General features: G+C 45.7%; 1 protein-coding gene across 2 annotated transcripts in view; it reads left to right on the plus strand.

Moving 5' to 3' along the window:
* MAML2 (mastermind like transcriptional coactivator 2) overlaps positions 1 to 13,632 on the plus strand; it is a 285,160-nt gene that overhangs the window by 22,311 nt on the left and 249,217 nt on the right. The gene's annotated exons all lie outside the window — the stretch shown is intronic.

Here is a 13,632-nt window from a genome sequence, read left to right on the forward strand (position 1 = left end):
ATGAGAATTAGGTCCATTGTTTAAGAAAACCAGACCTGATTCTCACTAAGACCCCTTTAACGCTGTTCTGGTACGAGTAATGTACACCCACTCCAATGCCTCCTATGGAGCCAGAACAGTGTAAAGGAACCATGTAAATAAGAATCAGACCCACCAAGTTTAACACCAGATCGGAGCCAGAGCTTGAACTTGTAACAATGAAGCCATTTTTCAAACACAATGAAAGAAGTGAGACAGTTTTGTGAAGCATGAAATCCACCCACTTGCACAGGGAGATGACTCCAAAGGAGTCCAATGGAATTTTACCAAACTTAGCCCCCAAAAATTCATTTGGGGGTATGAGAAACTTCAGCCTGATTCTCATGTACAATAAGCGTGCTTTACTCAGCTGTTGGGCTGTAATGCCCCTTAATATGGGGGTCAGTGTAATTTCCTACTTTAAGGCCCCTTTACATGGCCAGAGAAATGCAAAGTGGTCTTGGTGTAAGACTAAGAGCCCAAAGGTACTTCTTTCTGGAAAAGTGTTTACCTGATTATAGTGGTTTAGAAAAAACGACGGGGCTGATTCTCATTTACACGAAGGGCTTGTCTATTCTAGAAAGTTGAGCTGCTTTAACTATGCCAGGATAGTGAAACTAGCAAACCCCTCCGAGATCACACTCTCACTGTAAAAGTGCTTATCCTGGTATAAGTGCATGCACTTTAGGGTTTATACTGGTCTGGCTATATCTACAAAAAAATCACTCCCTAAATCACATAGCTAAAATGGTATAACATTGCTAATGTGGACCAGATCTAAGGCCCTTTGGTACGGCTCTGACAGTGGCCTGGAAGTGAGGGCATGTCTACACTATAAACTTAAGTCGACATACAGCCACCTCAGTAATTACTGCGTTTTTTCATGTCCACACTACCCTCCTTCTGTTGGTGGAGTGTGTTCTCACCGGAAGTGCTTGCACAGACTTAGGAAGCTCCAAGCCAGGCTGCCGCTGGGGCTCCCAGCTCCTGGATCCCCGCTCCAAGTCAGACTGTCACCCGAGTTCCCAGCTCCACTCCCAGACAGCAGCTGGGCTTAGAGCTGGGAGCCCGGGCAGTAGCCCAGCTTGAAGTGGGGAACATGGAGCCGAGAGCATGGGTGGCAGCAGGGCTCCCAGTGGGGAGCAGAGAGCCCGGGTGGCAGCCAGGCTACAGCTGGAGGCCCACACCTGCCCCGGGGTGACAGACAAAGCTGTGAGCCAGGCAGGAGGTTCACTGCAGGGAGACTACCTGCCTTTCTTGTCAATTTCACAGCTCCAGTACAGAGCTGTGACATTAACAAGAAGGACAGCCAACAGTAAGGCCATGCCTACACCGGACAGTTTACGGCAGCACAGCTGTACCAATGCAGCGGTGATGATGTAAAATCTCCCATGTAGCTGCTCATAATTAAACTACCCCAAACGAGCGGCGGTAGCTCTGTGGGCGGGAGACGTTCTCCCGTTGACATAGCGCTGTCCACACCGGCGCTTCTGTATGCGTAACTCATGTTGCTCAGGATCGGCTTTTTTCACCCCCCTGAGCGACGTAAGTTATACAGACAGAAGCGCTAGTGTAGACGTAGCCTTAGTAACGCAGTGTCTGCATAACTGTGTCGCCCTAACTACACCGACATAAGGCCTACACCTCTCATGGGGGTGGAGTTATTATGTCGGTGTAGTAAGGCACTGACATCGGCGGGAGCAAGGCTGTAGTGTAGCAATAAGCGGCCTTACATCGACCTAACTCTGTAGTGTAGACAGGCCTGAATGTAAAGGGAATCCAGCAGTATAAAGGAGCTATAGTGGAAATGAGATTTGGAGCTCCCTTTAGGCCTTATTTGCCATGGCCTTGCAGCTTGTGTAGTCATTTGTACCTGTGCAAAGTGGATGTAGAATGCGACCAGTGGGGTTTTAACCCCACTTTGCACAGGTGTAAATGACCACGTCAGGTGCAAGGCAGCGGCAAGCCAGGCTCTTTGGTTCTGCTTAAGCTCTCACACCTGTGTAAATCAGGAGTAGTAGTACTGAAATCAGGCGGTCAGACGCAGATATCAGTTGCACTGTCAAGGTCTGGAGTAAATCCATTGAAGTCAGAATCTGGCCCAGTGGAGCCACATGTAGGTAAGTGAGAGAAGAATCAGGCCTTCAGACACCATAGACTGTAGCAGGGTTCTGGTGCCATAAATAAATCACTCAACCTTGAGGAACACAGTTGTGCATACATTTTTTCAGCAGTTATACACTGGGCATACAGCACTGGTCTTGTCTGTTTAAGAAAAAGTACATCTAAAAGTGTTCAGTATTTCTATGCCTGTTCCTTCCTTTGATCTCTTTTAAAGCTGGGAGCAGAGGGTAACTTGATCTCAGACTCTCTCTCCTTTCATGGATGATAATTAGTACAGGTCCAGGAGCTGGGTGCAATGATACCCTTCTCTGTGCTACAAGGGGAGAAGCAGAATGGACTGGAGTGATTGTTTGCTGTGTTGATGACTGTGATGTTGCCATGGAAAAGCTGGAGACTTCAGGGGAGTTTGTGTTTTGTTGGGCAGCAAGCCAAGCTGCTTTGACTTATTACAACTGTGTGAGTGAGCAAGCCCTGCCGAACTATATCCCTGTGTAGCAATTCAAAGGAGGAGGGGGAAAGCACAGGATTGCTTTAATGAGGGAGCAAGAGAGAGTGCACTTTACTAAGTCTGCCTTTCAATAGGTATGTGAGATGCAAACAAAAATTCTGTTATCTTCTTTGGAAAACTGTTCTTCTTACTCGTAAGTACTGGATTCTGAGCAGTAAAAACAATATGATCTCAAGTAATCCCCCCTAGAAGCCAACAGAACTGTTTAATTGCCTGTATCTGCACAGAAAGGAGCTCTTAAAGTTCTGCCGAGCCTGAGTCCATTAAAGCCTTTGATCTATTCCAGAAACAAAAGTGGAAAGAGACTAGACTGTTTTCATTATTTCAGCTGAATGAAGTGCAAAAAGTAAATAAGAAGGGTAAATAGTGCAATGTAAATGAATGTTCTGATCCTGCAAAGGCCTATGCACATGCTTAACTTTACACGCTGTGAGTAGTCCTATTACTCATGGTGTGTAAAGTTCATAATCCCTAGTTCTGATATGATGCTTTTTCATCAGCATATCTCAAAGTGCTTTACAAAGGAGGTCAGTATCATTATCCCCTTTGTACATAAGGGGAAACTGCGGCAAAAAGCAGCAAAGTGATTTGCCCAAGGTCACCCAGCACATCCGTGGAATAGAACCTAAGACTCCAGAGTGTCAGGCCAGTGGATTATCCACTTAGAACACTGCCTCCTAAGTTAAGTGCCTACATAAGTCTCTGCAGGATCTGGGCCTAGGTTTTAAAAAATCTATCCAAGAATTATTCACACAGCATTTTTTTAAATACAAGACTTTTATGCTGACTGCATTCCTTTAACGTGATCTGCTGGGTCCTGTTTTCGTGTAGGTGTGTGGGTATTTTGTGAATGCATCTTGGGGCTCTGAAGATCCATTTGATCCAGTTAAATACTGCTTCTTCTTTTTTTCTGTTTTGTTCCAAACAGTGCTGAAAAAGATGCACCTAGGAATTATATTTTAAAATGCACATCTCAGGGGTTGATGATTTAAAAGTACTAATAAAAATATGGGTATTAACTTGCAAAAGTCCATTTTTCTAAAACAAATTCTGATCTAAGCTTTTGAAGGAAACCATTTCTGAGTGGCTTTTGTTTAGAATTTGGTATAAGCATATAGGATGAAAATCTGGTTCTATTGAAGTCAATAGCAAAACTTCCGTTAACTTCAATCAAGCCAGGATTTCACTCATAGAGTGCATCCTGCAAACCCTTCTGTCATGATGTGACCGAACCCATGAGGACCATTGGCTTCAGAGGAGCCTTGGTGATTATCTATCTGACCCATGGTTTTCACCGAAAAGTTTGGGTCCAGGCACTGCAGACACTGAAGGCAATAACGAAACCTGCTGACTTACTGGGAGCTGGACAAGGTCCTAAAACTGTGTGCTTTGCTGTACTTAGCAAGATATATTTGGCTTAGTTAAAAAACAAGTTTCCAAATATTTCAGTGTCTGAGTTTTCCAGAGAAGTATACAGTTGTTGAAATATTTGTGTGTGTGTGTGTGTGTATGTGTGTGTGTGTGTGTGTGTGAGGGAGAGAGAGAGGGAGAAATCAAAGGTAGAGAAACCTTGAAGTGGATAAAAAAACATAAAGCCGCAGACCCTCAACTGATGTAAATGTCATATCTCTATTGACTTCAGAGGAACTATGACTGTTTATGCTAGCTGAGGATCTGCCCCAAAGAATCTGTGAGTTTTGCTTTAAAGTTTATGAGCTGTTGTAACTGTTTTTATATATTCCTTATTTCCCTTTTCTTTAAATATCAGCTCTTTTGTGGTGTTAACATTTTGGAACACATAGTCAAGTCCTCCAGCCAGAGTTGGAGTCGCTGCCCATTCAGGGACTCTCCAACTTAATGAGAACTTCAATATTTGTAATCATACCTCTCAGACTGCCAAGTCTGGGATGCAGTCTGTGACAAAGAGCAAAAATGAGGGTCATAAGAAACGTGTTCACTCAGGAAACTGAAACTGCCCTGTGAGTCATTCTTTTAGGGTAAATCACCCTTTCTATAACCTCAATTTCCTGAGTCTTTATTTCTCATGTAGATGGGCCAAATTGAGGATGCTCCACTGAGTTCAGTGGAGGTGCTCTCATTTATACCAGCAGAAAATTTGGCCTGATAATGTTCAACAATAGACACCAGATATGTATGGAATGTAGATAACTTTGGGATTAAAGGGAATGATGTTCCTTGAAAGGAGGGGATGTTTTTACTAGCTGATAGGCCAAATAGACTACTGGCATTAGGGGGCACAACTCTGCCACTGGCTTCCAAAGAGAATGTTGCTACTGAGTACAGAGTAAAACCATCCAAATACACAGCTTTTAAATCAAAGGCACTAACCTCCAAATCAACCCGGGTATTGTCAGTGCACATTCTCCTGGGTAATGCTTGCACATCTCATTCTTCGTAACCTTCACGTTTCCTTCCCTAGAACCTTTTCATTCTTCATCTTCCTTCCATTACCCTGGTCTGCCAAGAGTTCTGCAGGAAGAGCTGGTATAGGCAGTAAGAGTAGCTTTCTGTAGTAACACAGACTGTGGTGTCAGAGATAGTCAGGACGTCAGCTTCCGGAGCTCCTGGTTTGTTTTTCTTCCCCATGGGAAAATGGTCTTAGCATATACAGAGCAGCTAGTGGATCACGTCCAGCCAAGGAAAGAAACAACATCAGGGCAAACTGCAATGGTTTATATGACTTCCCAGCCCCAAACGATGGTCTCAGAGGCTTACATATTCTTCTATAAGCATCGGGGAATGAAATCCAACAGACCTGTGTTAGGGGTCTGCACTCCATGCTCCCTCCTTCCCTGACTCTGTGGAAACTCACATTGGGCTTGTCTACCCTAGAACAATGGGCTGGGATTGAATTGGGGAATTAACTAACCTCAACCTAACCACAACCTTTTCCCTAGTGTGGATTCATTGTGATGCCTTTTGCCTTGATTGAGTAGGTCAGAGTGTGTAATGGCTCCCTCAAAACACACTTTGGCCTGCCCCGTCGAGGTAGAAGTTACTGTAATGCAGCCATGCTAGGAGAAAAGTCATGGTTTGGAGGAGGTTAGTTAACATACCGAGCCTGGCCTTGATTCTTTTTGCTAGAGTTGACGTTACCCATTGTGGGAGACTGGGCTGTGTGGATTAAGCAGTGGGCATGTAGGCTCTCTAGCATACTCCCTGTTGAGCCTTGTGGTCCGCCAAACTGCTAACCTTAGTTGCTGTAAGCACTGTGAAATCCTACTTCGTTTCTGCACTCCCCGAAGAGGGCGGGAGGTTTCCCTGAGCCCAGGCAGAGTATCCAGTGACAATCTGCACCATAGCAGCAGTACTGCAGCTTCTGTTCTCCCATACGTCTCTAGAAGCTGCAGAGTTTGGAGGCCATATCCCCTGCTGCTCAACGGCATCTTAAACCCACCCCCCACCTTCCCTAAGAAGAGAAACCAAAGGAACCTCTGTAAAATGGACCTTGTGGAGTCTCCTACGTCCTCTGGTGCCCCTCTGTATTATATCCCCAGAGGGTAGGACTTTGTCCTAGCTATTTAGCTATACATGTAGACCAGCATGCCTTAGGGCCTGATGCAACACCAGTGAAGTCAATGCAGAGACCCACACTCCCATTACATTCAATGGACAAGCGATCAGGCCCCTTTTGCCTTATACTGTCTTAATACAGCTCCCAGTTTAGGAAAGCATTTAAGTTCCATTGACTCCAGTGGGATCTAAAAATGTGCTTAAAACCACGCATGTGCTTCCTGAATAGGGGTGCTTTGCCAAATCAGGGCCACAGGGCTTCGTTCAGCTGAGCATTTGTTGTTGCTGTTTTTTTAAATCAAAGAAGAGATTTAAAAGAACAACAAGCTTTGTGGAAACAGCATGAAAATAATTATATTACACTGTGCAGATTACTATCTGAGTGAATCTTCAGTAGTTCGTAACTCCATCCATACATGTTTCAAGGGCCCCGCAGTAGTTCCAACATGTTACAGCTAATAAATCCGTTTATTGCCGGGGTTGTTTGTTTCAGCCACCAAGCAGAAAGTTCACTTGCAGGTGCAGAAGGCCTATGTATAGAAGCAGAATTCAGATTTACAGCTGTTGTGACTTATCCCAGTCTCTATTGCAACAAATCATTTTGTTAGGGGAAGAGAATCTGCTGTTGGCCGACCAAGACACACAGTCAGGAATGTGAAATGTGGCTTTGTTAGTTTAAAAGAGAACATCGCCTCAGATGTTGCACTGGGTTGTTTTATAAAGATTTAGAAAAATCAGTCATAAATTGAATGCTGGTTTAAGCTGCACACAATGTCTTGTTTTCCATCATCAAAGAAGTCATTTACTATCTTCTTTCTCTTTAATCGTAAGTGTGGATCAAGCACAGGATTGTAAAATTTCAGCAATATCCCTCTAAGGCCAGTTATTACTTCCGTCTGTGATCCTGTTTGATTTTCTAAAAATGAGTCAGATACTTTCTTTAAAGCCTTGTAACAGCTTGGTGCATGTAAGCTGCACTCTTAGCTTCACAGGCTAAGCAAGTCTGCACAATAGAAGACTTCCTTACAGCCTGAGTCTGCCAAGTCTGCGCTCAATGCTGCATGGAGGAGTCATGTTACTGTTCAGCAAGGTCATACAGGCCTAAAATAATCCCTGATGTTTATCCTTCCCAGAGGGTAGTAAGCACTCCGCAAACACCGGCACAAGAAAACCCATTAAGAAAAAGAAAGACGTTTCAAAATAAAACATCGCTGGTAGGTTTTGACGTCAGCGATCAATAGAAAAGCATGGGGAGCACCCATTAATAGTTTGTGATCTCAGAAATAATCTGAATGGAGTTACTTTGCTAGGGCGGGGAGGCCACTTGATCATCTCTGTATTGCCAGGTTGTCCCCAAAGATTGCCGGGTATATTTTTAATAATTAATGCTGCACCTTGAGTTTGTACAGGAAAGGAAAGGCATGGTGAGGTGTTGCTATTCTTAGGCTTCCCCCCATGTATAGGGAGAGCTGGCTGACAGGCTAGTTCGACTGATATCTTAGAGGCTAGATAGCTGCCTAGGTACATGGCCCCCAACACTGCAGTATCTCAGCACCTCATAATGGGTAATGTGTTTGTCCTGACCACACCCCTGGGAAGTGCCACCAGCCCCATTTTACAGATGGGGAACTGAAGCACACAGTAGTTTGCCCAGGCTGACATAAGAAGTCTGTGGCCAACCAGGAAATTGATCCGTTGCTTCCTATTCCCAAAGCCAGTCAATTCCACTTGGTAGGTGTGTCGTTTTGCTGCTGACCCAGCCCTGTAGTGACTCTGCTGCAGAGGGGAGAGCTCGTGGAGGAGAAGGAATCGATAGGAGAAAATGGCTTGCTGGGGAGTGGGAGATATGTCCCTAATGCTCCTCCTTCAGCAGGGAGACTTGGCAGGCAGAAACTTCTCTCACACAGGTTCTTTATTTTCCCAAGACTCTGCTAGCTATTTAGGGCGTGATAGCTCTGACTTTAGCCAGCCGTCGTCCTGGCAGATGCTATGTAAGCGTTCCACGCAGCTCTGCAATCCTGACCTGCAACAATCCAGCTATTCCAGTCCGGGGTCTGTCTTGAGCAGAGATTGCTATCTGTGCCAGATTGCGTGGTGGTTTTCTGATGTGAACAGATGGGACTAGGGGGCAGGCTACATCTGCTCATAGAATTCTTCCGCCTTCGCAGTTGTTTTGAATGGGTGAGAGTTCTTGGGGGATTATGGATTTGGGCTCAGATGCTCCTTTTCTGTAATGCTCGTTGTGCTGGCGAGGGAACCCGCACTGCAAATCACAGAATCAGGCTGAGGAGGAAAAGACCTGTTAGTTCATCCAGCCCTTCTCCTTCCCAATGAAGGATTGAACCCTGCAGGACCTTTGCTTGTGCTTCATTCAATTTAGCTTAAAAGTTCCAACCGCAGGAACCTCCCCTTAACCCCTGTTCCACAGCACATGTTTCCTGATATTCAACCTAGCGTTCCCCTCTCTTCATTGCATGCGTGATTCCTGGTTACACCCGCTTGCAGCAGCCTAAGGGCCAGATTTTTAAAAGGGCCCAGCACCCAAAATTGGGACTGGATTTTCAAAAGAGCTCAGCTCCTATTGTGCCACCTCAGGGGCGTGCCCAGATGGAGAGCAGGGGAGTGCTGAGAAACGTTGGAAAATAAGTTGCTTTCCTGCTTGCTTTTTGCACCCTTCAATATTTGCAGCTCGTTATCAGGCAGGCCCTCTTCCCCCCCCCCACCCCCCCGTTTGTTTCAGAGCCAAACTATGCAGAGTTTTCCTCATAAATCAATCCCTCCTGCCCCTGGGCTGAGGCCTCTGTTGTGCCAAGAGGAAGTTGGGAGGGGGTGGAGGGAAGGTGGATCTCAGCCACTTTTCCACTCCCCTAATCCTGGGCCGGACAGGGACAGAAACAGCCCCCAGCATCATTTAAAACCACCTCAGGGCTGCTCTGAGTGATGCTGTCTGCAGTCTGAGGGGCTAAGGATCTGGTGGAGTGCTATGTATTCGGCCCCAGCACGTTCCCTATAGGGAGGAGGGCCGAACGGATGGTGTAGAGCTGGCTACACTGGCCTTGTGCTACCTACGGAAGCCTGTGTCCTTATTCTCCTTTAGGGCAGCCAGACCCAGGGCCAAGGATTGAGCCACCAGGGTGTTTTCGTTGCTCCTCTCAAAAGTCTCTTTGGTTCATCAGCATCTGTCTGGTCCAAAAGTTCCTAGCTCCTATTCTAGGTGCGATCACACAGTATCGATATAGCCAGGGACTAGTGCCTCCTAGCTCCATGACAAGGTGCCTTTGGAGGATGTGTCCCAGAACCAAGTCACATTGCAAACTCATGGTTAATTTGTGGCTCGCTATCATCCCTAGATCTCTGTCAGCATTAGCCCTTCCCAGGTTTCCCCATCTCAATGAGTGAATGTGTGTCAGGTGATTATTCCCCATATGTAGCAGCATGCATTTTTCCATGTTACTTCTCAGGCTGTTATGGTTTCTGCCCATGTTTCTGTGCTCACTAGGTCCCTTTGCATCTGTCCTCGTTGTTTGCCATTTCTCTGTCTTAACGTTGATATGTGCGTCACCCCACCATGACTCGCTACACTGCCATCTATTAGCCGTTGATTATGCTCTTTCAGCCAGTGTTCAGTCCATCTGATAGTGTCCCTTGCCAAGCAAATTTGATTTCACTTCTCATTTAAGATTTTGTCCATTCATAATTTTGTAATTCTAACAAACGAACAAAAAAAGCAATCAGGTTTGTCTGGCAAAACGCATTTTTTTAAACCCATGCTGCCTCTTATTCTTGGTTCCATTATCCTCTAGCTGCTTCGGTATTTTTCTTTCTTAATATTAGCTCCATTATGTTACTCTGGAGAGTGACTGGAATTAAGAGATTATAATTACCAGGACCGCTCTTCAAGTCTTATTTAGAAATTGGTACCTAGAGCTGCTTTTCTTTAATCTTTGGCTTGGGTTTGGTTTACCTTGATGTTTAAGGAGTAATTGTCAGTCGTGTAGTAAGTCCGTTACCTAATTCCTTTAATACCTTATGATGATGATCTGCAGCAAGGCAAGAAGCACTGGGGTCTAGGGGGCTAATCAAGGAGTTTGAGCAATAGACTCCTTCATTCTAATCATGGCTTGGAGATGGTCTCTCTGCATGGGCTTGGTCAAATCCTCTAAAATGGGAGGATTAATACTTATTGTCATGGGAACAATTTGAAAAGTACTGTTCAAGTGCTAAAAATCCACCAGAATTCACATAAATAGGACTTGATTAGCCCACTAGTGTTGGATCTATTTGGCTAAGTTGGACCTATTTGCAAAATCATGTACCGTGTTGGCAACTATGCACAGCACCAAGCGTCTGGATTTTGCTTCTCTTCAAGTATGAACTTGGTACTAGAAAGACCTGAGGTTCACTGTTTAGCTTAAATGAGTCAGTTAAGCTGCTGTACCTCTCTAAGAATCAACTCATTAACCCTCCTCCAGATTTTCAGGCTGTCCCCTGTGCATGCAGTGTGCTCATTGGGGCAGGCTGGGTATGCTGTGAATAATTTTTACATATCCACCCAAAACTACCTCCACCAACCCTGGTTACTCATTTCAATAGATAGCTACTGCCACACAACAAAATACCCAGCGCAGGAAGGAAGAGAGAGGGGGGTCAAAATGTCCCTGCCTTTTTAATGGGAGCAAAATTATACACATTCATCACGCAGCTACAGTCAAACTCTAGCTGGCTCTAGTCAACTCTTGTTAAATGCTGGCTGGAGACGTCGGTTTTTACTGCTGTTCTCAAGCTTCCAAGAAAGGACATGTGACTTTGCTAAATTAAATTTCATTCACAGTGCTGTTTTCTTCTGCATACCTGCCATGACAGTTTTGTTTCTGAGATGGATAGTTTGCAGATATATTTTAGACTGCGAATCAGTTATTGTGAGTTCATGCATGTTAAAAATTAACGTGCAATTTGTGTTTATGGCTTTTAAAACTTTTGGTATGGCTTGTGAAGTATACTTCCTCAGTGGTGCCATCTTTTGCGATTTTTATCACAAGTCTCATGATAGTGTTTTTTCTTCAATCCCCAGCTCCTGGAGTCATGTGATTTCCAATAAGTTTTTAGCCCTTGTGGTTGGTGAAGAACAGTTGAAAGCATGAACCTTGAAAGCACAAAATCCAGAAGGCAAATATAAAGAACCTGACATGTAGCACCTCCCAGGTTTAGGGCATCACTGGGCTCTTACATCCTCTGGTGAAGAGCAGCTTCTAGTTGCCTTGCTCATCTGCAACTTGCTCCCTTCCTGCTGACTTTGCATTTTAGGGGATCTGTATCTTGGTTTATGCCAGCAGAATAGATGTACAGTTCAAAACAGTGTGACTGGAGCATGCTTTGAAGAGCATGGGTTATAGCGTGCGTGTTGTGACTAACAAGAGGTGCCCATGAGGATATTTTGGTGTTTGGGTTGTCTTTTTTGTAGACAGCACAGGCGTATGTGGTATCTTTCAGATAAATAAAGGGCACATTCTCTCCTCGAAAGAGCTAACAATCTGCACTGGCCGTGGTTTAGAAAGAGACAGCCCTGGGCAATAGGCTTTCAATTATAACTGGACCCATTTTCAGCAGTATTATCTCCTCAGTGTGGGAAGAAATAATGCGAGTATCAACCCGAATTTCCTCTGAGTTTTTTTCTTCCCTCTAGTACAGGGAGAATGGTCCCTTAAATCCTCAGAGGCTAATGCTATCCACACAGCAGCCATGTGCCTCCTCATTGATTCCCAGGACAGTTCCCCTATGCTGACCCCTTTGGCCAGTTCCTCAGAATCCCCATCAGGGTGTCAGAGAAGCAGCGTAACAAGGTGATTACAGCGTGTGCATTCTCTTGGTCAGGGAATGCCTATGAGGTTGAATTTGGGGTGATGGCGGCATAGAAATGGGCCATCTCTCTCAGCCCCTGCTTGATGTAACCGCCAAAGCCCAATCCCTGTGATGCGACCTCAGAAAGGGCATGCTGCGAAGCAGGCTTCTGCTCCTTCTGTCCGCCCCACAGCCCAGATATACCTGCTCTGGGTTCCCTGGGCTGCCAGAAGTGGGGAGACAATTGGGCGCATTTAAGGGATAATAGGAGAAAAACAAGCAAACAAAAACAAAAAACCCTCCTTGAAGTTCTGCTTTCAAAAGTAGAGACCCCACATTTCAGAAATCTCCAGGTAAATGCGTAGCTGTCCTGAGAGACAAGTAGCAGGACTTTATTATAAGTAGCAGGGGGGGGAGGGATAGCTCAGTGGTTTGAGCATTGGCCTGCTAAACCCAGGGTTGTGAGTTCAATCCTTGAGGGGGCCACTTGGGAATCTGGGGCAAAATCAGTACTTGGTCCTGCTAGTGAAGGCAGGGGGCTGGACTCGATGACCTTTCAAGGTCCCTTCCAGTTCTAGGAGATGGGATATCTCCATTATTATTGCTCGTTGGCTGCCATCTCACAAGTGCTTCTTCAGAGCCAATGTGAAATCAACAAGTCATCCTGCTGCCTTTAGATTCACCTCCTTGCATCTTGGATTGATCCTGCCAGGTGCTGGGTGCCCTCACCTCCCATTGATGTCAGTGGGAGATGGGGGCATTGAGCACCTTCCAAGAAGCAGACTTCAGTGCAGGTCTTGGGTGCTCTTCTGCCTTCTTTTGTCTGTGTCTGTTAACAGTCCCGGGCAGTGGGGCTAAGACTTTGGCTTCAGCCCTGAGTCCCAGCCCCGAGCCCCAGCAAGTCTAACGCCAGCCCTGTCTAATGCCAGTCCCGATCCACAGTTTGAGAACTGCTGGTGCAGACCATCTGCAAGGTGTGGGTCTAATCCTCTGAGTTTCTGAGTACTTCCTGGACGGTGCTGGGCCCCTCAACTCTAAATGGGAACTGAGGACAAGTCTACACTTAAAACGCTGCATTGGCGCAGTTGCATCAATGCAACTGCACCACTGTAGCGCTTTAATGAAGACACTCTAAGCCGATGGGAGAGAGCTCTCCCGTTAGCTTAGTTAGCTTAGTTGAGAAGCTGTAGCTATGTCAACAGGAGAAGCTCTCCCACCAACATAGCGCTGTCTACATGGGACTTTAGGTTGGTATAACTATGTCGCTCAGGGGTGTGGAATTTTCACACCCCTGAGTGATGTAGTTATTCCAATATAGGTCTGTAATGTAGGCCAGACCTGAGGGTATGTCTACACTTAAAATGCTTCGGTGGCACAGCTGCAATGCTGGGGCTGTACTGCTATCGTGTTTCAGCTTAGACACCAATAGGAGGAGTTCTTCCATCGCTGTAGTTAATACACCTCCCCGAGAGGTAATAGCTAGGGTGACGGAAGAATTATCCCATCGACCTAGCACGGCCTACACCGGGGGTCAGCTCGTATAGCTATGTCTCCCAGGAGTGTGGACTATTCACATCTCCGAGGGATGTAGCTATCCAAATGTAAGCTCC

The sequence above is a fragment of the Malaclemys terrapin genome, chromosome 1 (genome assembly GCF_027887155.1).
Source record: "Malaclemys terrapin pileata isolate rMalTer1 chromosome 1, rMalTer1.hap1, whole genome shotgun sequence".
Taxonomy (NCBI): domain Eukaryota; kingdom Metazoa; phylum Chordata; order Testudines; family Emydidae; genus Malaclemys; species Malaclemys terrapin.